This window comes from Egretta garzetta, unplaced genomic scaffold (assembly GCF_000687185.1).
Source record: "Egretta garzetta isolate BGI_Z169 unplaced genomic scaffold, ASM68718v1 scaffold326, whole genome shotgun sequence".
Taxonomy (NCBI): Eukaryota; Metazoa; Chordata; class Aves; order Pelecaniformes; family Ardeidae; genus Egretta; species Egretta garzetta.
Window position 1 is genome coordinate 3319859 of NW_009260026.1, and position 25450 is coordinate 3345308.

A 25450-nucleotide genomic window follows, 5' to 3' on the forward strand; every position below is an offset into this window, starting at 1 on the left:
AGGCAGTCCCCAGTTAGAACAATAGCTAGTATCACTGTTCACATAGGTATGTAAAGTCAGCAACAGAGAGCACTCTAAAAAAACAAATCAAGAAGAGGAAAGACAAGATAGGTGTACAATGGAACATGAGCTCAGTTTCTAACACACTAGCCAGTGCTGTTTGACTCGCGAGGGTGCAAGCGATCAATTCTGAATGTCTTTTTTATGCCCCTAACAAACAAGGTGTGCTAGTCCCTCAGGCACCCAATGCCACAGCCATCTGGCTCAGGCATAACTTGGGCTCTCTGTTCAAAATCTCTGAATAACAGAGAGCACCTGGATACAGAAAAAGAACTGAAGATTTACATGGTCCACTTGCCTGGGGCTGAGGCTGGGTCATCCCCTTCATGGACCGAGAAGGTGGGAGGTCCCTGGAAGAAAGATGGATGTGGTGTGGCAGAATTTTGGAAAAGCACTTTAAGACTATTTGGTGTCCCAAGAACATCTTCTCCCTGGTGATATCAGAAGCAGGATCTTACATAGTGCCTTTCAGCAGCCGGTCTCGTGGCATTTCACTGAGCAGATATCAGTATCTCCATTTCAGAGATGAGCAAAAGAAGGAAAAACCATCCTGACGAACACAGGCTCAGCTGAAACCTCTTGAATGCCAGCCCAGCAGTCTATCCATTAAGCTGCCCTGCCTGTAGCATTATCACAGCAAAGAAAAAACAGCTACTGATTTATTCTGCCACAGGCTCTGAAGGATAGTTGAGCTACTGAAAACATCGCAGCTTGCAGCAGCCTTGGGTCTGGAGGAACGCTGAAAGACAGTCGCATCCAGTGTCTCAAGTCATCTCTTGGGTGCATTGCCTTCCTCTCCATGCTGACTTCCAGGTTCTGGGATGGATACGCCCTTGGGAATTTCCCTTTTTGCACTGACCCCTCAGTTGGCCAGTAGCTCCTTTCTGGTGGGGAGTCCTGCACCCTCTCCCACCCACCTCCAGAGTAAAAAGCTGCTTTTACTCACTACTAGCCTCTCCTTTGGCAAGAGGCAGCTGGTAATGAGAAAGCAGGAACCCTCTAACTACTCTATTCCTTGCAGGCAGCTCACAGGGATGGCCAGCACCAGGACTGGGGCGGCAGGGGGGGGGGGTCTATCAGGTAGCAAAGGTGGCAGCATGTCTATAGGATGTGGCAGAAGGACCCTGAGGTTCTGTTCTGACTGCGTTACTCGTCAGGTACTTTGAGCACATATTTCAAGCTTCCTATCCTTAACTCTTCTGGCCATAAAATAAGAGTCAAGCAGCACTAATCTCCTGTACATCTGGGGCAAATGGTTTCATTCATTAATCCCACTACAGGACTAAGAGAATCCCAGGGAAGGCATTAATTACAGCTTTTCCGATTTTTTCCATGCACCCACAGTAAACAGCCTGATTGTTTTATTCTTTGCAAGCTTCTCTGTGTCAGGAGACATAATGCACTGCACAATTTCAAATCTTTGCCATCACAGACAAGGTAGAAGGTAACCATCCTAGCACACAGCTGATTTTTTGACTACAGCTTATGTTAGATTGCAATTGTGTAATCAGTGTTTCATCAGGGCAAGCTTCCAGGGACACAGAACATGTAAATCCCCCAAATACCTCTGTTCTGATAAAAAGCCCTGCAGATCTAATCCAGAGAGATCTCAGCTCTCTGACAGTGACCTCTCCCAGATGCAAGCACAGACAGATATGATATGAGCTTTTGCATTCTAGGGACTGTCATTTCCACCAAGATGTTAATCAGATCCTCCCCAGCCAGCTCCCTCCATTGCCATGCCAAGGGCCAGGCGGATCAGGGGATCATCCAAGAGTCATTAACTCTGGTTCCCTGCATTTTCATAACGAGTTTGCAGTGCTGTCCATTCTTCTCAGCCTCCCCCCACAGCAACTGTGGGGAGTGCAAGCAGCTCTCACCAGCTCCATCGTGAAGCAGAACTATGTGGGTTTTCCTTGCATCAGGTCCCAGAAGGGCAGGTGCAAAATGGTTATGATCGAATACTGAATCAGGCACTTGCTCTAACCTTCTTCTTCTATTCCCAGCCTGCTTCCTTCCTCCGGGGATCTTGCATGGGGTTGTGCCTGTCACACAACAGCCAAGTCCTACATCAGACACCTACAAGCACTCTGTATGCTTCACTTGTCCAGAGAGCAACCCTGAACACAGAAATGTTTTTCCCATGGGCACACAAAAACCACCTCTGGTGTTTTCCAGCTTGTGGCCACCCAGGCACTATAGAGCAGCGCTGAACATGCAGGGCAGCAGCATGGCACACGCCTAAGCAGCAGGCAAAGGTGTACGTTGTTCTTACTGCACCTGCAGGCCACCAGAGCCTTGCTGGCTTCACCAGGAGCAGAGCCAGCCCCACGGTTTTGAGTGACTGCAGACACCAGCTCAGAGCAGGAGTCCTACACAACAGCAGGAGGTTTAATGAAGTCAAATTAAGCCACTTTCACTCTTCAGGCTACTACATTCACCTCCAAGCTCTTCTGCTTTCCTAATCCATTTCTAAGCAGTTCCTTGTACACTGTAAGCATACAAACCCTCCGTAGATTTTCAGTATTTTCCTGTAGCGAGCTATCAGCTATCGATCTGGTTCTTCTGTACATTTATTACTCACCAGCAGCCAATCCCATCTTTATCTGAGCAAAGAAAAATGCCCAGACCTAGCCGACATTTTCACTAGTCACAGCACTTGCTCTCTGAAACCCATTTCTCTGGAGAGTACCTCTGCCTGGCAAACAGGGAAAAGCTTGTCAGCTGCAACAGCAAGATGGGAACGGCGCACGTGGGTTGTGAGGTAGCACAAGCACATACCAGCTACAGCAAAAGTTGCTAGATGATGAAGATGTGCCCTTTTGGGTCAGCTAACATATCCACTGCAGTCTCATCTGTGGTGCCTGGCAGCAGACAGCATTTCCACCCCAGCTGATGAGCAGTGGTGCTGGTGATGTGCTGGTATCAGCTTTCCACCACCCCTTCCATCTTCTGCACCCACAGCTGGCACGTCTTTGCTGTTTGGCATTCAGCCTTTAGATGTCTCCAAGTGCTCCTGCATAGCCCCTAGTAAACAGAGGAGAGCACACCAGTACTGACAGAGAAATCCATTAGTGCCAACATTTATTGGCTTTAATAAACCCATGCCAAAAAAAAAGCAATCACCTTTTCCATGATCTCCAGCTATATAGCCTAGGCTATATGAGGAGATCTAGCCACACCAGTCCTTGAAGATGCAGAGGGCCACTCAGGAGGTATATATTCAATTGACTTCAAAGAACCTTCCAGTGCTCAGGAACTTGCAGGAGATTTGTTTATAAAAATAATCACTCTCAGAAGCAAAGTGTACATGGCACTTCTCCATCTCTCATTCAGTTTTACCTCTAACAATAAATCACTAAAGAGACTCAACATGGAATTCCTTAGCATTGTACTCATCTAGAAATATTTCTTTGCTGTATAAACTCAGATTAATATTCATTCTCCCTGAGATAAAGACAGCTAGAAATAATTTGAGGCAATAAAACCAGTTTTCAGCATTCCTGACACTTCCTATTGTTAACAAGCAGACAATCTTAAAACGGTAAAGTCAGAGGAATAATTCCTCTCTTATATTAGATCTGATTGACTAGACATGACAGATGGTGTTTTTATTACTTTCCGTCTTTATGTCATTCTACAAGAGGCCTCATCTAATGCAGCCCAGGCTGTGTTTTCAGTCTTAACCTCTCAGATAAGCAAACCCTGTTTCATCAGGTTAATGGATCCTTACTTGATTCAGGAAGGCAATTTTCCTTAAAGTTATTCTAATCAAGTACTCAGAGCCCAAATTGTCCTGGCTGATTGACTGCCAGCAACGGGTAAATCTTTCTACTAAGGACCATATTTATTTTCAAAGAGGAAAAACAAGTTATTATTATTATTACAGAACCAATTCTATCCTGCATTCAGTGACTTCTCAAATACTGGCTTTCACTGCAGTCACAGAATTAAAGATAAAAGTAAAGTTAATGCAGCCTTCCTCTCAGTAGTTTTATTAAATAACAGCCAAGAAAGGAAAATTAGAGAGATGGCCTGCTGTCACTTGATAGCCCCTCAATTAACTGCCCCTGTGTTAATAACATCTGACCCTAATCAGCACAGAGCCCTTCAAACACAGGCTTGCTTCAACCCATCTTTCTGCATCAGCCTCCAAACTGAGGGCTGTCAGCCCAAGTAAGTTTGCCATGAGGCTGGGAAGAAGTGACAGAGGGCTATCCACCTTCTAAAAGAAAAGCTATGAAGGAAAACCAGTGCCTTGAGGATGCTCCCTGCAAGTCCATCTCCAGCACAGCATCTGGCTGCACAAGCACAGTTTGGCACTGGAGCCGCTCGGGAGCGCAGTGACAGCCCATATGGAGATAGGGGTCACAGTGCCCTGCTGCCTTGGCTCTCGGTTGACTCGAGTTGCTCCAGGCAAAAACCCTGCTAGCTGTGGGGCTGTCCAGACTGCTTGAAGAAGCAGGTGGGAGGGCCGACATCTCCTACTCTCTCCCACCTACTGCAAGACTGGTCCAGCAATTGAGCTGGTGTAAGGACAAGGAGAAAAAGCAACCATCCCAAGGTTGTGCAGAAAACTAGCCACAAAACAAGAACTGGGCCCACAACTCCTGAACAATCCTTCAGTCAGTGCTTTTACTTCTCAACACACATATTACCTTTTCACATAGCCTCACAAGCAGGATTGGCAGCCCTGATGCCCCATCAGACATTCAATACAGGATTTCCACCTCCAGAAAATCTGACCCCCAGGAGGCTCAGCTGGAGTTTGCAGGGCAAGAAAAGTGAGCTACTTTACGCAAAAAAATTTTCTTTGCCATTTTCTGAGCAGCTGAACTGTTTTCCTAACAGCTCTGCTGAAGTTATTGATGCTTCAAATGAAACGATCATTCTCAATGATTTTTATCTACCAGGCACCAGATTTTTAGGGTTTAGTCAGGCAGAGTATTACATTGTAATATCAAGGCAAGCATCTTTAAAACAGTCATTATTCTGCAGAAACAATAAAGATGCTGGAGAACACATTAACTCTTTCATTCCTCAGCAGGACTACAGGGTAAGGAGAGGTTGCCAAGCTGTGACACAAGAGGAACTTAGAAACCTATATTCTCCCCCTCTTTATGATACAAACCAGTCCTTCAAACACACTCCAGCTGTACTCACAGGCCAAAAAAAAAAAAAAAAAAAATCACAGAAAAGATCTCAGGATTCCCCATCTACTGGGAACTCACAATATCTGCATTCAAGTGCAGCATACACTGAGAGCAGCAGGATGATAAGAAGCAGCTAGAGAGCAAGCAGCTCTTACACACGTTGCAATCACACTACAACAGCCCTGTTATGCTACACACAAAACTGAGAAAGAACTATTAATGCCCATGCTATAAGGCTGATGCTTCATCCCAGAGGAGCATTCAGCAAATCCAATCCCTACAGTCACCCTACCCAAAGAGAGTAGTAGGATATGCTGCCTTTTAAACTGCCTTTTAAACTCACCATCTCCACCCCAGTACAGATCAGCTGGGTCCACAGATGTATCTCATTGAATTAATTATACCATAATTACTTGGTGAAGACTCAAACCTCATTAACTCACACTCTTCCTCATCTCAGATAGAGTGCTTCCCATGCTTGATTCCGTAGGTATTTTACCTTCTGTTTTTGAAATGTCCCTAAAATACAGAGGTCTATGAAAGGTTTTATCCATGTCCTGAAACAGTGGCTGTAACTTTCTGCTTCTCTTAGACTGAGGCTGGGATCTGGGCGCACAGGAGGAACCCAGGCATAGGGGGAGGGCATTTGAAAGCAACGTAGGGGATAGTCTCACAAGATTTCCATCATTATGAAACCTGACAAGACCAGTTATTCTTGCCATGTTGTAGAACTCATTTTAAGGCAAAAGCTTCTGATAGAATTTGATTTTTTAAGGATTTCTGGCCTCCTCTGGATGGGAGAGGAGACATGGTGGATGCCACATGAAAAGGGTGTGTTTGTAATCAGAGGCTCCTAAACCAAAGTCAGAAAATATGGCTAGGCTCAAGGGTTAAAATTTCCTAAACTTTCTCAAATATCTCTGTTTTGGGTCCTCTTGTGTAGCCTGTCACGTATAAAGCACACAGCACTCTTCAGGAGAGGCGTATATAAAATAGTGCTCTCCTCAAATATCATTATGGGTTTGATTGCAGACACCTTTGAGCTCAAGCACCACTGGAAATCGTTCAGACAGGGGATCTATAGAGGGGCATGACTTAAAAAACATGTTACTTGTGGAGACAGCCTCCAGGGACAGCCCTGAAACTGTCCCCACAGTTAAACAATCCCAGAAGAAGTAGGCATCTGTCCCTGTTAATTACGGCTGGGAAACAAGGCATCAGAGCAGCAAGAGGAAAAGATGAACTTGATTCTTACTGGGTCTCATCTGCTACACAGTTTTTTAAATGAGCAGTGTACGGTGGAGAGAATTTGTCCCTAGGCCTGATGCAAACCCCCATAAACTGGGTGAATGGACCATAAGCAAAATTCACCCCCATCCAGTTTCCAGTGTCTGGAAATAGCTGACTCCAGCTGCCTTGGAGAGAACTGCAAAGAGGCTCCACAGCTATCAGATAAGCTGCCCCAGTAGGTTTCTCATTGCCTTTATTGAGTGTTGGGTCAGACCCTGTGCACAGAAGTGTCTGTGATCAATGAACCCATGATTTGCTAGTTCTGCCCAAGGGCTTATTCAGTTAATCCAAACCAACTTGATTCATGAAACTGGCTGGAAATCTCATCAGAACAGGCTTTGCAGAGAGATTTCTGGCACTTTTGCTTCCAGCACTGGCTGAAAATAGAGCAAAAAGAGACTCCAGCCTCCTCTGAGTTATTTTGTCAGATCTGGAGATGGGTGACTAGTTCACAAAAAACAATAGTATCTTGCTCATTTTTTGCTTTTTTCTCCCTGTGAACAGAGGGGATTTTTTCTTGCATTTATTTGTTTTTCAGAACTATTTGTCAAGTAGTTTCTGCAAACAATTTCAGGTACTTCGGCAGCATTAGTGATCTGCTATATAAGCAGGCACAACGGGACACACAGGCTACATCGTACACTTCAGAGATTTTCACCTGAATGAGCATACCTCTTAGAAGCAGGTTCACAGTGCAGATTTGCACAACTCTCATTCTGAAGCTCTTGCATAGATATTTTGGATGATTGTCTCAAAACAGCCCACTCCCACAAACATTCCTCACACAATGACTGTCTGCTCGAGCACTCCCAGCCAGGGAATGCAGAAAGAACAGGAACATAACCAAAGCACGTTACTTACGGAAATATCTGCAGCAAGTCTCAAAGCAACGTGTCCGTGGAGTGTCCCCAGGTGGAGGGGTTTCCATGGAGGAAGCAGTGAAGTGGTCCAGGACAAAAAAAAGAGCACTGTGAGCTGTTTAAACTTCAGGATGCGTTTGAGATTAATTTAGGGAATGAATATAAGGTTATTTCTTCGTGTACCCACAGCAGCACTTGCTGGCATACAGAAAACAAATGGTGAAACAAGCTCTTGGCCTCACAGTAACATTGTTCTGTTTGTTGTCCGTGAAGGCTTTCAGTTAATCTTCATCTGTGGGTTTGGCCAGAGAAATGTACTGGTGAACCACCCCGCTCTGATTTCTCTGCAAACTTAAAGCTTCTTGAGGATTCATTAACTCTTTAATTCATCATTCATGTACTTCAGGGGATTCTTTCATATTTTCTGTACTGCTCAGTGCCTTTGTAAGTGTAGAGTTATTGGTGGGGTCTCTTTCCAACTTGCATGTACTCCAGAGCAGGGCTCCTGTAGAAACAGCTGGTCCTGCAGGGAGGATACAGCTAAAACAGGGATCGTGTTGGTGTTAGCTTGGCCAGACCTGGTCTCTCTCAGCCCTAGAGCTTCCTCCTTTTTTTGCATTCCCTGTTGGGGAATGGGAGGTAACTCAAAGGATTTGGCTGTAGCAAGCCAACTTACCAAAAGTGATCAGCAATCAGAATCGATGCCATATGTTTTCAAGAATTCATATTCAGCTTAGTGCCTAAAATTAGATGTAGGCTTTGGTGAATGGCAAGCAGGAGGGAAACTCGCTGTACTGACTGCTCAGCTTCTCCAAAAAGCCAGTCCTCCTGTGAGTGCCGAATGCTTCTCAGGTGCCCCCGCTTTCTGCACATGAGATAATCACTTTGCCATTCAAGTACAGCTTGCAGTGAAGTAGGAGCAAGCCAAGGAGGTAGAGCTGTATTCCTAAGGCAAAATAACCTGGGTTCTTCAGTTGCCAGAGAGAGAAAAGAAGTTTTTACTTTCCTCAGCCTTGCCTTCATAATCCACTGTAAAACTGAAATTTGCTGCTCCCAAGAGTTGGTATGCTGCAGAAGGACAGAGCCTGATACAGGTGGCTGGCTGGCCATCCACCCAGGCACCCCATGTCCCCATCCCCACAGCACCCAAGCATCTCAAAGGCACCAGCAGCTTCCTCCCGGCTCAGGCATGAGGATCCAGAGAATGCAATTATTTCAGATGCAATGCTCAGGTTGCTAAACCACCTGTGGCATGTTATTTGTTAAATAAGGCTGATTGATGAGCAGCATACTGATCATTTTAGAGGAGATAAACCAGGCAGTCAAGATGCTTGTGACAGAATAATTCAGAGGACATGATAAGATGCCATTGGATCCCTTGAGATTAAGAGCCTGATTCTCCTCTCACCTATTTTGGTGAGAAGCAGGAGGAGCTGCCTTGTCTGTGGAACTAAACCTGTAGTACAATGATTTGATAGGAAGAATCGTCTCCTTGGGTGTTGGCAGGACCTCAGTGGAGTGAGGACATCTGGGTCCCCAGACCTCAGTACCATCTGGCTGCCCAGGGAATCCAGCTCATTTCCACAGTGAGGACCCTGCAAAGCCTTGAGGTCTGGGGGCTTCCAGGCTCCTTGGCACAGAGACAGGAGTCTGAAAGCCCCGCAACAAGCTTGCAGTTCCCATTGCTGCTCCTAGCAGGGAATTCCAGACTTCTGGGGTCTTCTACACACCCAGATAGGTCTGAGTCTGCTCAAGCCATACAAACTGCCCTTCAGACCCTAGCAACTAGTGTCAAAGCCACATGCACTGCGTCATGGATGTGGAGCCCTCATCAGAGACAGCAGAGGGAAAATGAGGTACATAAGGGCAGGAATTCAGGCATTGATGACTGTGAGGTCACAAAGGAGAGGAAGGAAGAGAAGCAATGCAACATGAGAGGAACTCAGTTTGCCATAAAAGTCATAGACAGAGATATAAAAAGCTTTATAAAATATTCATTCTACCTCAGAGTTCCTGCATAGGAAAAAATCTGTCAAGGCAAACATGCCCCAAGCACACTCCACCTGGGAAATGCTGAGGCAGTTCTGCCCAGTCCCCTCAGCACATTAATACGTCGGGTCAGTGAAAAGAGGGCTGGGCAATACTTCAGTTTATAAAAAGGTCAAGGCTATTTTCCGCCAGCTGCACTTGGTATGTGGAGCAGCCCCAGCTCATCACATCTGTCTGCCACTAATGCTCCATCCCTATGGAATTTCAGAACAGCTACTTTGACCAGAGTCAGTAAAACCAAATATATCTGTTTTTTTAAAAAGGGCTGTGTACGAATCTTGCAGTGTGTAAGTCCAGAATAAACAGGACACTGTAGAAAAATTATGTCCAGTGGTTGCCACACAGAAATAAACCCTGGGGATGAATCACATGGGGCAACCAAGGAAAAGAGAAATTATCATAACTGAGACTGAAGAGAGGAGACCTCGCTGAGACATTGCTGTGGGAATGAGGGTGAGAGGGATCTAGCTACAAGCTTGTGCAGTGAGCATGAGGCCAAGGACAGTGCTTCTTGACTTGGTTGGAGGTAGCACCACTGCCAGAGGCTCTCACATCTTTCTGTTGTACCCCAGTGCTACCCACGGCCAGGGAGACAAGCAGGAACCAGCTCACCCAGCCTGTCCCCATGTCAGGGAAGAAGCAGGGATTCAGTGCAGAAAGTTGACACCTAGGTGCAATTGCCTTTCTCAAAGCCCCTCCCATCACCAGGGTGAAAGATGGATTATTACTAATAAAAACAGAATGTTTTGGTTTCAGAAATTATCTCAGGGAGTCAACGGCTACTGGAGCAAACAGCCTATTTCGTAAGAATTTAGCAGGGGAATAATTTAATGGAGCTCAGATAAAAGGCAGTCACCTAGAACGCAGATTTAGAAGAAATTGCTTTTTTTCTGAATTACTGGTTCAGAGGTTAAATAAGGAATATTCATCTGACTGCACTTTTCTTGCACACTTTCCCTGATCAGTGCACTAATGAACTCCAAATCGGCTGGGGAAATGCTTTCAGTCCCTCCCCCTACCTCCCAAGAAGTAAGTTCTGTATTAAAACTAATGATTGATTCTCTTTTTCAAAATTAGCAGCTTCAACCCTGGAATAAATAGGAGCAATTCCCTTTGCACTGATTAGGAGTTCATCCTTCTCAAAAAAAATCCCAAAGGCCTCTTAAATTGATTGTCTTGATTAAAGATGGGTTTGGCTTTAATTGAGTAATTGGTGTGGTTTGTTATCATGGGTTATGGCAAAGATTTCCTCTGCTGTATCTTGGCCAGACAGGGGTGCTTCCTTTGCACCTCACTTCAACCCTCCTGAGGCTGAACTATTCAAAAATTACAGACACCATGTATCATCAAAATACATGTGGATATGTATAGATCCAGACATTTTAATAAGCTGGCCTTGGAGGAGGCATCGTCCTGCCCAATGGCAGGTCACAGACCAGGCTGAAGTTGTGGCATGGCATCCGAGGCTGCAGAAAACCAAGAGGAGCCTGCAGGACCGGCTCCACGGATGTAAGAGTGTAACTCCACTGATTTCAGTGGGTTGTCACCAACAAGACAGTTCTGCGTGCAAGGGATGCAGAGCTGGAGCAAAGTCCAGTTAAAAACCAATATATGCTGCAGGGAGTAAATAGGTTTACTGTGGTGCTAAGCTGTTAGGTGGCTCATACCCTTATGCCTCACATTATTAGTTAAGTAGCTACAAGACCTAGTATGAGGGGAAACCTAGCTGAGGATAAATCTCAAGAACATACATTTTCTTAAGGCCCTATAAGACAAATCCCTATAAGGATTTGAAATCAACGGCCAGTGAATGAGTAGTTAATGTCTTCACTTGCAATTAGGACTGTAAAACATGTGGATGTGCATCTCTCTTTGTTTGATGTCTCACTATCAAATAATTTCTAGGTGCTTTATGAGTCTTCTTACTGTGATTTCCTGACTCAAACCAAAGACAGAATTACCAGCCTTTAAAACTGAGCTAGAAGCTAGGAAAAATTTGTTCTAGGGTTAATTTTACGTCTGGTGGTGACCTCTTTGCCACCATTTAGCATTTGAGAGATAAACTCCCTGACTTTACAGCTCCGCAAAAGCTCTTTCTAATTGAATCAAGCAGATTTAGATTATACCAACTGATTTTTTTTTAAGCGGGAAGTAGGGATTCACTTAGACCCATGAAAAATGTGGGCTTGCAGGGGAAAGGAATTGAGAAGGTTGTCTTATGTAAGAAATGAGAGAATAAAGTTTCAAAATTATTCAAATACATCATTTCAAAGATTTTCATTGTTACAGTTAAAAAAAACTGCAAACACACAGTAAAAGCTCACATTTGAAATAAAACGTGTCAAAAACATTTTGACTGACTCAAGCCATGTTTTTCAGTTTTTCAAAATGGGCAGCTTGTTCTGCTTCGAGATAGGAAGATTTTCTGAATCTCAGACATTCTGGTGGAGTGGAAATGTGCAGCTCTGAGTCTCTAAGACCATTACATTCCCAGATCTTTGGGAGCCAGAGACACCGTTGCACTCTCCTGCCACTTCTCCACCTTTTTGATGGTGCACTGACATGGACAAAGCACATGCAATGAGGCAGGTTATTGCCAATGAGTGGCAATACAGGTTTACACTGCCTTGGCTGCCTCTTCAGTAAGGACGGCTCATTTACCAGCCAGCCAAGGAGGACAAGCTCTGGGGCTGTGTTTGCTGTTATGGAAGAGCAGAGCAAAAAGGATGGCTACCTGCACAGGGTGGAGAAGCCCTGCTGCCTGCATGGGTCGGATATGCCCCACCTACCCACCCCATCCAGCCCTCCCTTGCTGGGGCAGACTCACAGATACTTCAGATATGTGCTGGCTGCCAAAGCAAACTTCTCCATGGAGAGAGCACCCACCACTGAAACTGAAGCCACGGGCAGCCAAAAAAATGCCTATGTGACAGATATCATGACTCTGCCAGACAGTGTGGATCCAGCTGGTTTTAAATGGGGAAGGAGCCTGGCTCATTCTAGCTCAAAGCTCAAAGGCAACCACATAAGGGCAGAGACACTTCTTACAGTGACTAAATCCTGCTCTACCGTCAGGCTATCAGAATACTTCGTCCCTCAGTCTTTGCAACAGATCCCAGCAGTGTGGAGATGTACCAGATGAAGGTCAGCTCCATTTATGCCAAACAGAGAACTCTAGCCATGACAATGAAAGCTGCAGCTGCTTTGTAAAGCTGTGGCAGATGCATTGGGTGGTTACCTGAGCCAGTTGGTATGGATGTGCAAGCCAATGAAGGGCAGCAGGTCTGCCCAAACGGCAGGATGGCCAAACACAGCTTAGACAACACAGTGAACAGCTTCTCCATCAGAGGCTGGACAGATGGCCTGGAGAGGGGCAAGACTGCATCACTTAACACCTTGCTGTAGGACAAGTCACAAAGTGCTTCCTTAGGCAAAAGAGTCATTGAAGGCAACAGGATCCCTGCACCTTGCAGGCTAAGAAAAGAGCTTTGGGACCGCAGGGTTGGACTGCACAGCTGTATCTGGCCAGTGAAAGCAGGCCATGCATGTGGTACCTCAGCCAAGTGCCTCCCCCAAAGAAGGATAGGATATGAAAGGTCACTGCTAGCACTGCGGTGTTCCTGAAATAAATGTTCTTTGCCTTCAGGGCACACAACAGAAGCACGCTTCATTGAGCCTTCTGCTTCCATCAGGCAGTTGGAGAGTGCTTGTCCTTCAAGTCACTCCAGAACCATGGTGATGAGCTATCACTATCAGCTGACAGATGGGTTTGCCTCTTTGTTCTTCAACATGTGGATGGCCATTGGTCCACACACTCTCCATCCCTGGTCTTTTCACTTTCCATCAGCTGTGGAAGTCTCCATGCTCATTCTAGCCCTGACGGGTAAGGTAATCAGCCCTGGATTTCTCCACTGGTATCAAAATACAATTGCACTGCCATTCAGCAGCTCTCCAGCAGCCCACCTAAAATGAGCTACTGAATCCATTTGAGTCCCCAAGGAAAAAGCAAGCATATATCAAAGCCAGCCCGAACTGTCACTGACTGCAGACAATATGACTCTAATAGGATTCTAATATGATTCTAATATGACTTAAGAGTCCCTGGAGACACAGTTCTCTAGGACAAAGCAAGCCATACTGCTATACCCATCCTACTATTGCTAAGAGAACCAAATTGACTAAGCAACTTAAGAGGGTGCAGCCTGCTCCTGCCCAGGGAAATGGGTTATTCTGCAAACTGGAACGGGCCTGAGAAACCAGGCCATGGCCCAGCCTAGCCCTGTAGGTTGCAAAGGAGGCTGTTTCTATGTTAGGATCTGAACTTGCACTGATATCAATTGCTTTAATGAGGAATCATCCAGACTGGCAAACATACAAGGCTTAACACTCAATTTGTCCATCACATTATCTCTTGATACATCTCTTGATACTGGCATTGCTCTTCAAGGAACAGTCAGCCTAAGCTGACTTATTGTCATCTTGCTATTCATAAAAAAAAGAAAGGACCAGAGATAAAACGGCCAACTACAATATAATGCATGTCACTGCCTTCAGTTACACTGCACTGAATCTGCCACCACCGTTTCCCTCCTTTTGCTTGAAAATTGCAATGATAGCACTTTGCAACGAACTTTCATGAGAGTTTACAAAACAGCAGTCAGACAGGAGAATGGTTTGAAAGATTACAGAAGGGAAAACACAGGGCAGTGACTCCTATTTGAGGCAGGTCAGCCTCAGGACCTCAGCGCCAAGCATTTCCTGACATGCAGCCACGCACACAGAACAGCTGTCCCCCCCGTCAGGTAGGAGCAACACATTGCTTGTAGCATTCAAACTGATTCATGAATGGTTCTCTTTTAGAAGAGGATGGCAAGGAACTGTCGAGACATTAAAAGAGCAGAAAGGATAATAATTAACATATCTGTCTAGATCTTCAGCTGAACAGATGCTCCTGGAAGCCGACAGGAATTGCATTCCTGACAAAAGTAAAGTGGTGATCCTCAAATAAACTCCAAGCATAATTCTGTCTAGAGTTTCCAGAGAGAGGCGTGCATGGCATCCTGTGACTGAGCCGCACTCCTTTGGATGGGCCTAGAAAACAGGAAAAACAAAAGCTCCACCCTTGGAAGCAATGTGAGCGTGAGCTGTCAGCACATTGCTTGTGTGATCAGTGCAGCTTGGGAGCGGAGTCATGTGGAGCAACAAGCTTTTCCATGCCATGAGTGCCCTTGAAACTTTAGCATAGCAAGATTTCAATGATTTCTTTTAACTTTTTAAAGCAAGGTTGTCAAGAGAATGGGAAAGTAAAACTGCCTGCCCTACATTTTTGGTACTGCTTGAGAGGATCAAACCAAGAGCTTTCCTTCCAGAGTTGCTCTTCTCTCTGCAGTGTGCTTGTCACTGTGTCACACAGCGCCTGGGTTTGAGGGATGAGCACAATGCACAGCTGAGGAGCCCAGGTCTGTCACAGGAGCAAGTCCTCCATCCTCAGGTGAGATGATTCCTCTTCCAAACACCATTCACCCAGTGGCTGTGCCTCATACCACAGAATTTTCTCCCCATCATCCTCCCTCTCCTCTCCCAAATGCTCCAACACGCATCCGTACAGAAAACTCCCCAGCACACTTCGAACAGCACCCCAGTCAAGCTTTTCTTTTTCAGTTGCCTGACTGCCAGCCCATTTGCAGTGCTCAGCACTCCAAACCATTGACCTTTTACACATTGTACAAGATTGTCTACTTTTTATCACCATAGCCTATTTTAAGCAATTTTCTAGAAGTTCAGTTCATTCTTCTGCTTGCCTAAGGAAATATAAAAATTTACACCTATTGTAAAAGCATGAATAAAAGCTGATTGCGGAAAGTAAAGACAATAATGTGCCCATAATACTAACCAGCTCACTTGCACTGCATTTCTGTTTAAAGGAAGATTTGTCTGATCATCAACAGGGTGTTGATTTAGATTGCTGCTAAAATTACCACTGTAGAAGTAAACCTACTTTTATTGCATTAGTACAGAGAACAGTTATACACAGTTTAAACTTTTATGTCTGTACCGGTGGTGATCAATCTCTTAATAATTAAGCCAAACAGGTTCTGTGGCAAGAGACAACATATTCAGTGCACTTGGGGTATTTTTTGAAGAGGTTAAAATTTACAAAATAAAAATCAACAAAACCGTTTTAAAATAGAAATCAGCAGAGCTGGTAACAGAATTGGGTAGAGAATTTGTGGTGTTCTCAGACCAGGCAGTTTGAGGAAACAAATTGAGGTCAGTGCTCTAGGACTTAAAAGATTCACATTGTTACCAGCTTTGTACAGACTTCTGGCTGGAGGTAGTCTGAGTTTGGGGAATGTTTTTTGCACTGATACAGTGAGATTGGCCGAATATAACAGAGAGAGTAAGAACTACATTCCCTATTGAGATGCAGTCACCTTCAGCAGTAGCCGTATGCATTTTGATTACTCTTCACACAGTTCTCTGGTGACCTGATACTTGAGATGCAGGACACAAGTTTTCTTTGGCAGCCATGTCACCCTCCTCATCCTCGTGTATGTCTAATCTCAATTATGTAATAGTTAATCAGTAACAGCAAAGAATTAGCTCACATGGATGCACAGAAGGAAGAAGGTTGTGTGCATTCTGTATGTGGTTTGCTATGTAAACATTACCCCAAGAAATAACACAGGAAGGAAACAAGCAGATAGTTGCCTGGATCTCCCAGCGTCAGGTTGCCATCAGTTTCTGATAAGTGGAGAACATTAAAACTGGAAATGTGCCCAGAGGCATTCCTCCTTTGGATTCAGCATTCACTCTTCGGTATTAGTTTGTTCAAACTGCTCAGCAAGGAGAGCAGGATCCGCTCTGGCCGTCAGAGAACAATGTGACTTTGGGACTGTTTCTCTCTCATTCAGCTAAGATGAGAGCGGCTGGGCAACGGGCTTTCCAGCCCTGCATAACTCAGAAGCAGCTTAGCTGCAGCTCCCCTCCTGGGCTATACCTCTGTGTGGTCAGCAAGGGGGTGTGTTAGCAGCAGGGCTACAGGGCAACCTGAAAAATACCAGTTGGAATCACTTTTATGAATAATTTACAAGAAAACACGTTTACAGATGAAAAGCACATTTAGCTGAAGAGCATTTCATCAGTCAGAAGTAACTTAAATGTACTGATGGGGAGAACTGGGGATCCAGTTCTTTTCAGTACAGCTTCGTTATGAGATTTGCATAGGCTGCTTTCCAGTTGGGCAACGTAGCCATTTAGGAGCATCGGTTTGACTGACAGATAACCCTGCTGGTGCGGGCTGGGTGGGAAGGCTGCATGCTTGGAATGGGCATCGCAGAGGCTGCCCTTCAGACTGCCACTAAGGACCAATTATACCATCTCTGAGAGAAACTCATTGGCTAGAACATTTCAAAAAAAGTGAGACCATGCAGATTTAATGACTGATTAGAGAGATTTCTAAGAGAGCTCCCCCACCAAAGTAACAGAACCACCAGCTGACAGACTGTATGAGAGAGAAAATCCTGTAATTCATCCTCTTTCAGTGCATGAGAGATGGCACACAAGAGGAAAATCAGGTTGTTAAGGTACGAAAGCAGCACCTTATTTTCAATTCTCAGCTGTGTCTCATCTTCCTGTCGTGATTTGGGGCAAATTACTTGACTGACCTCCCATAGATTCAGTGCCTCAACTTTGAAATGGGGAAAATTCTGCTGCCCTTGATTACTTGGCTTTTAAACAACCTCAGTGAGCACCTCTTGGGGGGGTGGGGTGGTGTACACTACCTAACACAGGCTCTCTGTAGCTGTTCTGAAGGGGGAAGCTCCATCCTTTATGTACCATTGTAAACACCACTAATTTAATAATCAACGGAAATTTTTCACTGCATCTATGTAGTTCAAGAGGGGTGTTCTCATTCCCAGGCCACAGAAATGAGCAGGACAGACTGAATTCCTCATGCCTTCATCAAAGGACTTCAGATGCAACATTGGCTGTCTGGGGGTTAAAGGTTTTCAGCAGTCCTTCGAAGGCACTGGTGTTGCCTGTGGAGTCTTCAGCCCAAACAAAAGAGCAAAGACCCTCTGTGTCTTTGGGGACTAAGAGTAAAAGAAATCTTCCTTTGAATTGAGGAAATCTTTAGAGAAGGGACTTCAGACCTCCAGTGATAAAGGAAATAAAAAGCATCTGCACTGACAGCTCCAGTTAGGAGCAAAGAGGCACAAAGGGCTTTGAAAAACAACCAGCCTTTCATCTTCAATAGCAAGCTCAACAGCTCTGCACCAGCTGCTCTGTAAACAGCATAGCAAGGGAAAGCAAATCATTGGCACCAAATGCATTAAACATGGCAGTGTCTTCAGATGACATATTCTGTAAACTTCCTACTTACAAGTTATGCCATTTCTTAAATCTAAAGGATTACCTGCTGGATAGCAGCAGAGTCATTCTTCCAGGCAGCTGGGCAGCTTCATTACCCATGTTTCTTGCTGAGTTTCCCATAATGCAGGCAGGCATTTTGGTTAAGAGAGCATCAAAAGGGATGTCAGGTGACTTAGGTTCATCTCCTGTTTCTGCTTTACATTTTCCAAGGGACCTTCAGCAAATCACCTTTGGGACAAGTTTTCACCTGGAAAAAGAAAGGAACTATTAATTTATCTTAAAGCAGTCAGCTCTTTTTAACAATCATTTGCAACCTTTTATTGACTGTGGATCCATAACAACTTTTTCAGCAAATAGGTAGACACTGCTTGGCAAACTGAAACCTCCTGATAATAGAGAGACTTTTCTCAGCTCTGGACCAGATAGGAATAGCCCAGGAGCACCCAAACCCATGCATATCACAGGCTGAATTAATTCCAAAGTGTAAGGTCCTAAAGACCAAGTAAGGGAAACTTTAGCCTAGATTTGGTGTGGTTTAATTTAATTCAATCATCTCATGTGAACTATAAAGCACTAGAAAGGGGTTAAAAGAAAGTACTAACAATCCCCCTACAGTATTTTGGATGCTGAAACGGTTAAACATACCCAGCATCTATGTACATGTATGGGAAGGGATTACATCCTCTGAGTGACTTGGTATTTGTGATCTATTAACACTGAAGTGACATTTTCTCTAATTTCCAACTCTTTCTATTATGAAAACTATGTTAGAAATAAAGAACAAGCACAATTAGCAACATCCAATCATCACTTGTTATACCTGTGGCAAGACATGACAACACCCCCACCTTTCCATTTTCTCCTCATGCAGAAATCTACTGGGACTCTGGTCGCTTAAACTTCCTAAACCTCATTTTGCTAACAGAAGATTAAGAATGCCAGACATTTCCAGAGTACACCAAGGCTTAACAGTAACATGGTATACATAATACATCTGTACCGCTTAAAAACCACTACAGGCTCTTCAAGTGGCTGCCTACCTTTGCAGGGAAGCGGCTGAAGAGTGTTCCTGCAACCCAGCTCCCCAGGTTCACTCTGCCAATGGTAACTCAAAGTCATAACCAATAGTGAACAAATCCCACTGAACATCTGACACCCACTGCCGCTAAGTCCAAAGAAGCCAAGATGCGTAGGTCACAGCCCCTTCTCACCTGGCACATGGCAGTCCCATGAAAGGCACCTGACACTATGTAGTGGGGAGTGTTTGGGGCTTGCATCTGCCCCTCAGTCTTTGCCAAGCTGTCATCCAAAGATTTCCTCAACAGCAAGCATTAGCCAGCCCTGACACTTCTGGCTAACTGGCTGTTGCTAGGCCAGATGCCTTCCCCTCCATCAAGCATGGATAGGTGGTTTCTCAGGAACTGCCTTGAGAAGAGCACGGCTGTCCCTCTGTGCTAAAATAGGCACTTTAATTTGTTCTCCCCACTTCAACCAGTGAAATAGCATCTGGGCTTCTGCTCTCTTCTTCAATTTGCTGCAAAGCAGCCCCAGGGTTTCAGGAGACAGCATTTGGTGACTGCACTTGTAAGAACCTTGAACACATATCCAGCTGGTATCTGCACACTCGCTAACCATTGTAGTATGGGGAACAGCAACACTACATCCCACATGTCCTCAGAGCTGCATCTCATCTCCTCAGAGCAGGTAGCACTGGTGGCTCAATCCTAGGTACTGCCCTGCACAGGAATTATGCTGGCAAAGTCCTTTAGCAGCTTAGTTGCTATTAAACACCTGGAGGGCAGGGGCAGGCTTTGTTCCCACTCAGTACAGCCTTAAAAATCTTAATCTTCTTCCCTCAAAGTTGATTCATGAAGCAAGTATAGCCAGTGGAAAGTCTATGTTTTACATACCATTCTGTGGTGGGTCCTTATGACTTGGCTTGATGAGCTTCCTTTAGCCAGAGGCATGACACCTTCAGATGGGGACCACAGACTGGCTGGTTCAGAGCTAAGCTTCAGCAAACCCTTGGTGCTGCTTGGACCTGGTGGGATCTGCCTTCCTGTTTTAAGGAAACAGCATGAAGGGGTGTCATCACGTGGCCAGAGCCAGCCACTGGTTTAATGGCAAAGACAATTATTCTTCTGCCTTTGTCTCAAAACCAGCCTTCTTTCACTGTCTGGGAGCAGCAGCCCCTCAGCAAGGGACAGCCATAATGACACAAATGTCCTTCTTCATACACACACACACATATACCCTTGGTAGATCAGCATTATTATCCTGTTATAAAAAAGGGGAAACTGAGGCAAGAAGCAAGGTGGCAAATTATCCAAGTCTGCTCAGGCATCGCACACAGTCAGGAGGCTGCATGAACATGGGCAGTGTCTGTTTGCCTACAACAGCCTCAGAAAGCCAAGCTCTGTGGCTGGGAGCATGCTTTTTTGGGTATCTACGTGAGGCCTGAAGAAGACCAGAGTGACCAGACCCTGATCTGCAGCAGGGTTAAGGACCCCTGCCAAAGCCCCGCTTTCCCAGGGACAACAGGGTTCGCTCCCCGTTGCCTTGGAGGCCCCTTCCCCCAGCCAGGCAGAAGAGGGGGAGGTCGCTTCCCCGCTCCCCCAGCCCAGCCTGCTTCTCTCCAAGGCACAAGTGACCCCAATTCAAGCTGCTGACACTTTTGCTTAGGGTGTTTCAGAGCTTCGTTATTTGTGAATGCCTTTTTGTGTAGCGCCATTGGCACCAGCACAGCCTGTTCCCAGCCTGTTCCAGCAACTCCCCGATGACTGAGGTGACACACTTGAAATGAGGCAAGGGCTCCGAGCAGGTCCTCAATGGGGTCAGGGAGAGACAGCAAGCATCCTGGTGGATCTTCCTCCCTTTTCAAGCTTCCCCTCCCTGTACACCTCCATGCACACAGCCTTCAGCTGCTGCTTTCCAAGAGCTTAGTGCAGAGAGCTGCTTGCTTAAAAATACACGCACAAATTTTTTAAATCCCCAGCAGCAGGCTGGGTATTGACAAACTGCACGGCACTGGGAGAAAGGCAGCAGAAATGGCTGGGAGGCTTCTGGGATTGATTTGTGAGGAACAGATTAAAACAGACTAAACATCTATATCCCGACTAAGTAGTGGCCAGGCCCAGGGCAGGGAGCCAGCTGCACGCACCAGGGAGATAAGCGCTGCAAGGGTGTCGTGGTTTAACCCCAGCTGGCCCCAACGTGGGCTTGAAGGGTTCAAGATAATAGCAGATTTGACTGGAATGCGCTAGATCAAATTTATAGCTGTTATTGCTCTTTAGCTATTAATGGGCAGGCTTCTGTACTTGCCATGGGGCTTGCTTGCCTTACTGTACATTAGAGTCTAGTGCTCGTTAGTGGCTGCTTTTTGCTTTTGCTGCTTGCTGCACTGCTGTACTGCTTATCATCTTAACTGTGCTGTGCCTGGGAACATTCTGATAACAGCAATGGCCATGCGCCTGGGATGGCAGATGGCTGCTGTTTCTGTGCTGCTGTACTGGACAGGCTGGAACTCCAGTGTGAACTCGAGTCACAGGGACTGTGACCTGTGGATGAGTCCAGGTTGGAGCAGGACACCCCAAAGCATCTGTGGCCATAGATAAGTCCGCGCTAGAGTAGGTATATGTCAAAGAATCTGTGGCCGTGGTTATACCTGTACTGCAGCAGGTGTACATCTGAAGGGACTGTGGCCCAAGGATAAGTCCATGCTGGAGAAGGTACATCTTGAAGCATCTGTGGCTGTGGATAAGTCCATGCTGTGACAGGCACACCTTGAACCATCAGTGGCCGTGCATGAGGTCATGCTGGAGCACCTCAAAGCATGTGGCCATGGATAAGCCCACGACAGAGCAGGTACACCCCTGGAGAGACTGTAGCCATAGGTAAGGCCATGCTGGAGCAGATTTACTACTGAAGGGACAGTGGTTGCGGGTAAGGCCACGCTGGAGCAGGCACATCCCTGAAGGCATTGTGGAGAAGACCACCCTGGAACAGATGCAACTCAAAATGACCGTGGCTGTGGATAAGTCTGTGCCACAGCAGGCATACCCCTGGGGAGACTGTGGCTCACAGGTGAGGCTCCACTTGGAGCAGGTACATCCCTTATTGCTAGCCAGGCTAAGAGCAAGGGGAGGAGTTCATTGCAATGTTAAACCACATAAGCTGGCCCAAAGAGACCATGATGTCATGCTCAGCATATATAAACCTGGGGGAAGAAGAAGGAAAGGGAGGACGTTTGGAGTGATGGTGTTTGTCTTCCCAAGTCACCATTATGTGTGATGGAGCCCTGCTCTCCTGGAGATGGCTGAGCACCTGCCTGCCCATGGGAAGGAGTGAATGAATTCCTTGTTTTGCTTTGCTAGTGTGCATGGCTTTTGCTTTACATATTAAGCTGTCTTTATCTCAACCCATGAGTTCTCTAATTTTTACCCTTCTGATTCTCTCCCCCATCCCACCGTGGGGGGAGTAAGCAAGTGGCTGTGTGGGGCTTAGCTGCTGGCTAGGGTTAAACCACAACAGAGGGATGATCCAGCATACATGCAGTTACCATGAGAATCCTGTCTTTAAGAAAGGGAGGCTTCTCCTGCAGGGTTGCTGCATAGACTGGCAGCCAGGGACCAGTACCTGAATTGTTCATGGCCCTCTACATCCAGCCTGTGGACAATGCCAGGCCCATGTTAGAGAAGAGGTCAAGGTATGTCCTCAATCAATTTCTCAGCACGGAGATGGGGTGGCAAGGTGGTGGGAGAGTAAAACAAAAATACTAAGAAAGAACAGCATTGCCAGGAAAGATATGTGTCCACCTTGGTCAGGAGCTTGCCTCTGACTGTGGCCAAAGATGCTTAGGGAAAAGTGCAGGAACAGGGCACATGGCATATTCCCAAATGCTCCTCCAGTATCTGAGTTTGCAGCTCAGGTGCTTCTGTTCCAGAGGAAATTCATGATAAAGAGAACCCCAGGTAGGACATCAGAGCAGAAAAAAGTCTCATGAGAGCTGAAAACCTTCAAAAGCATGCTAGGTGAGTGGAGATCCTTTGAAAGAATGTTGCTTTCTATAGACCAGCAATATCATCTCTTCAAAGGGAAACAACCATGACCTGTGTTAACAAGCCTTAGTAGGCATCTCAGTATGTACAACACAGCCAAAGTAAGGTACTTTACTTAAAAATATTTCACGTTTGAAATTATGTCAAATGAAGCTGTTAGGCATGTTTTTGCAGTCCCATGTAATTTGGAGAATTCCCCCTTTGTAAGCATGGCTGGGAATTATGGTACACGAGCCATTTTGCACAGTATCTGCTTTCTGCAGGGTCTCATCCAGGGCAGAGGCTCTGGTCATCAGAGTCTGAGTTTCAACAAGGCTGTTCTGCTCCCACACACTGACACATATGTAATCCAGCTCTGATGCATTTCTGTCAAATCCTCACTGTACCTGCAGCCACAGCACCACTCCCAGACTTCTATTTACAAATCACACCTTCTTCACTGCCAGAAGTGGAATTACTTTTTTCCAACAATGAACACTGTTTATTGAACACTGAACACAGTTATCAATGTTGGCTAGCCCTGGCGGCTCAGGAATAAAGACAAGGAACTTTCACACACCCAAGTAGGAGGTCCAGTCCTGACTATGCTGTTGAGAGAGGGCAAAGCTAAAAAGTATCCTCAGAAACATCCACAATCAGCTGAGCTTGTTCTTGCTGTCAAAGGCTGAATTTCCCTATTTATGATGCACAACATGCAGGTCTTATTTTTCTATAGGGTGTAACATTTGAATTTCTCTATTACAGTTTTACAAGTAGCCTCCTGTGTCAGTCAATGGAAAACTATTAAAAAACAAACACTTCAAAATCAGGCGAAAGCTCAAGAAAACAGCCTATATCATTGCTACAATAAAAAATCAGACTCCCATTGTAAAATACCCTGTGTTTTTTCTTTTCCCCTGACAGCGTTAACAAATCTATGCAGTTGTCCTACTGGTAAGTATCTGGAAGGAAACGCAGCTAAGCAAGGCAGTTACCAAATCTGCTGCCATGGGACATGGGTGATGGGACACAGAAGTACCCGAAAGCAGGCTACAGCTTAACCTTCTAAAGCAATGTAAATCCAAACAAGAAACTGCTGTGTTCATTATCCTCAAACAATTGAGGGAGAAGAGTGTTCAAACAGTACTACAGAGGCTGCAAAGTTTAGCCTTGAATATCAGCAACAAAGCCTATGTCATTCGCTCCCGACACAGGCAGCCCCTCTAACAGATGTGCACCCCAGTAAGCACTGAAGTGACAGACTCTGTTGTGAAGAAACACGTGAGGTCAGACACAAACGTGGGGACAACTGGGGTCCCAGGACTGTCCCCCACCTTTTGCCACCACAAGTTCCTGCACAGAGAAACCAGGTCATGAATACAATGAGTGGTGAAAAGCAACCTGATGGGCATCACCTCAGACAAAACATAGGAATGAGGGATGCTTTTTCCTGATCCCAGATGAGTGCTGAGTGACCTTCAAAATCAAACCAGAGCAGGGTAAAGTAACTGAGCCCCATAACCAGATGGACATATGGGACCAGATGGCCCCATAACCTCTCATGCAGTTCAGGCAATGTCCTTTTTACACCTGAGAAACCCTTTGTTTTCCTTTCCTCTTCCCCATTTTCCTTTGTTTTCCTTTGCTCTTCTCTCCCTATGGCTATTACACAGGATGCAACTACTTCCCAGTTTAATTGTTTTCAAGCCATTTCTTTTCCCACTCTAATATCCCTAGCTGCACAACCATGAGTGGGACAGGGAAAACCACATGGATTTGGGTTAGTCATGGCCACATCGCTGCTGTGCTGTCACTCTCCATGGGATGACTTTCCAGTGCATTAGAGGCATTTCTGAATTAAAGCTACAGTTTTAAGATCATAAGAGTCCTACACACTCCATTTTATGGATAGAAAACCACAGCCCATAATGCCAAAGGAAAGAAATATGGTCTTTTTTTCTCCAGGCTGATATTTCCTTGTTACTTCAGTTGCTTACTGTTGTTTTTCACTTTCTTTACCACTGAACTTGTTCACTCTGCACCTGCACTGGACTGAGCAGACCCATCCCACAGTCAATCACAGTGAGTCACTCAACTCAAAAGGCAAAGGGTTAGGCCCACATTAGAGGTCAGACATGAGTAAATACTACTCTGAAGGGTTTTGCATTTGGGCACAGGTAAGTATTTGTCTTACTGGAAAGCTGCTTTAATTCATTGTTTTCAGCTAAATAAACTCAAGAGCACAAGCAAGCCACTGACTCACCAAACTGCAGGAAATCTCCAGCAGATAACAGTGGCCAGCACAAAACAGCATGGTAACTCATTCAAGTGCTTAGCTGAATTTTTTCAGCTGAAAATTACTGTATCATTACACTTCATTATTTAGAGGTCTTGAGTGCTCTATCTGGGAAGACAACCCATTTAATCTGTTCACTTCTCATGGGTAAAGCTCAATGTGCAGGTTCTGGACCAAGATGACAGCCTTCGTGACAAGGGAAGAGAAGAGTTTTATACCCTCCTCCATAAAACACCACCCAGGGCACAGAGACAAATACCTTTCTCTGACACGAGTTACAGGCTACAGTGTTGACTGACCCATGAAACAAGACGAGCAAATCACCCCCGG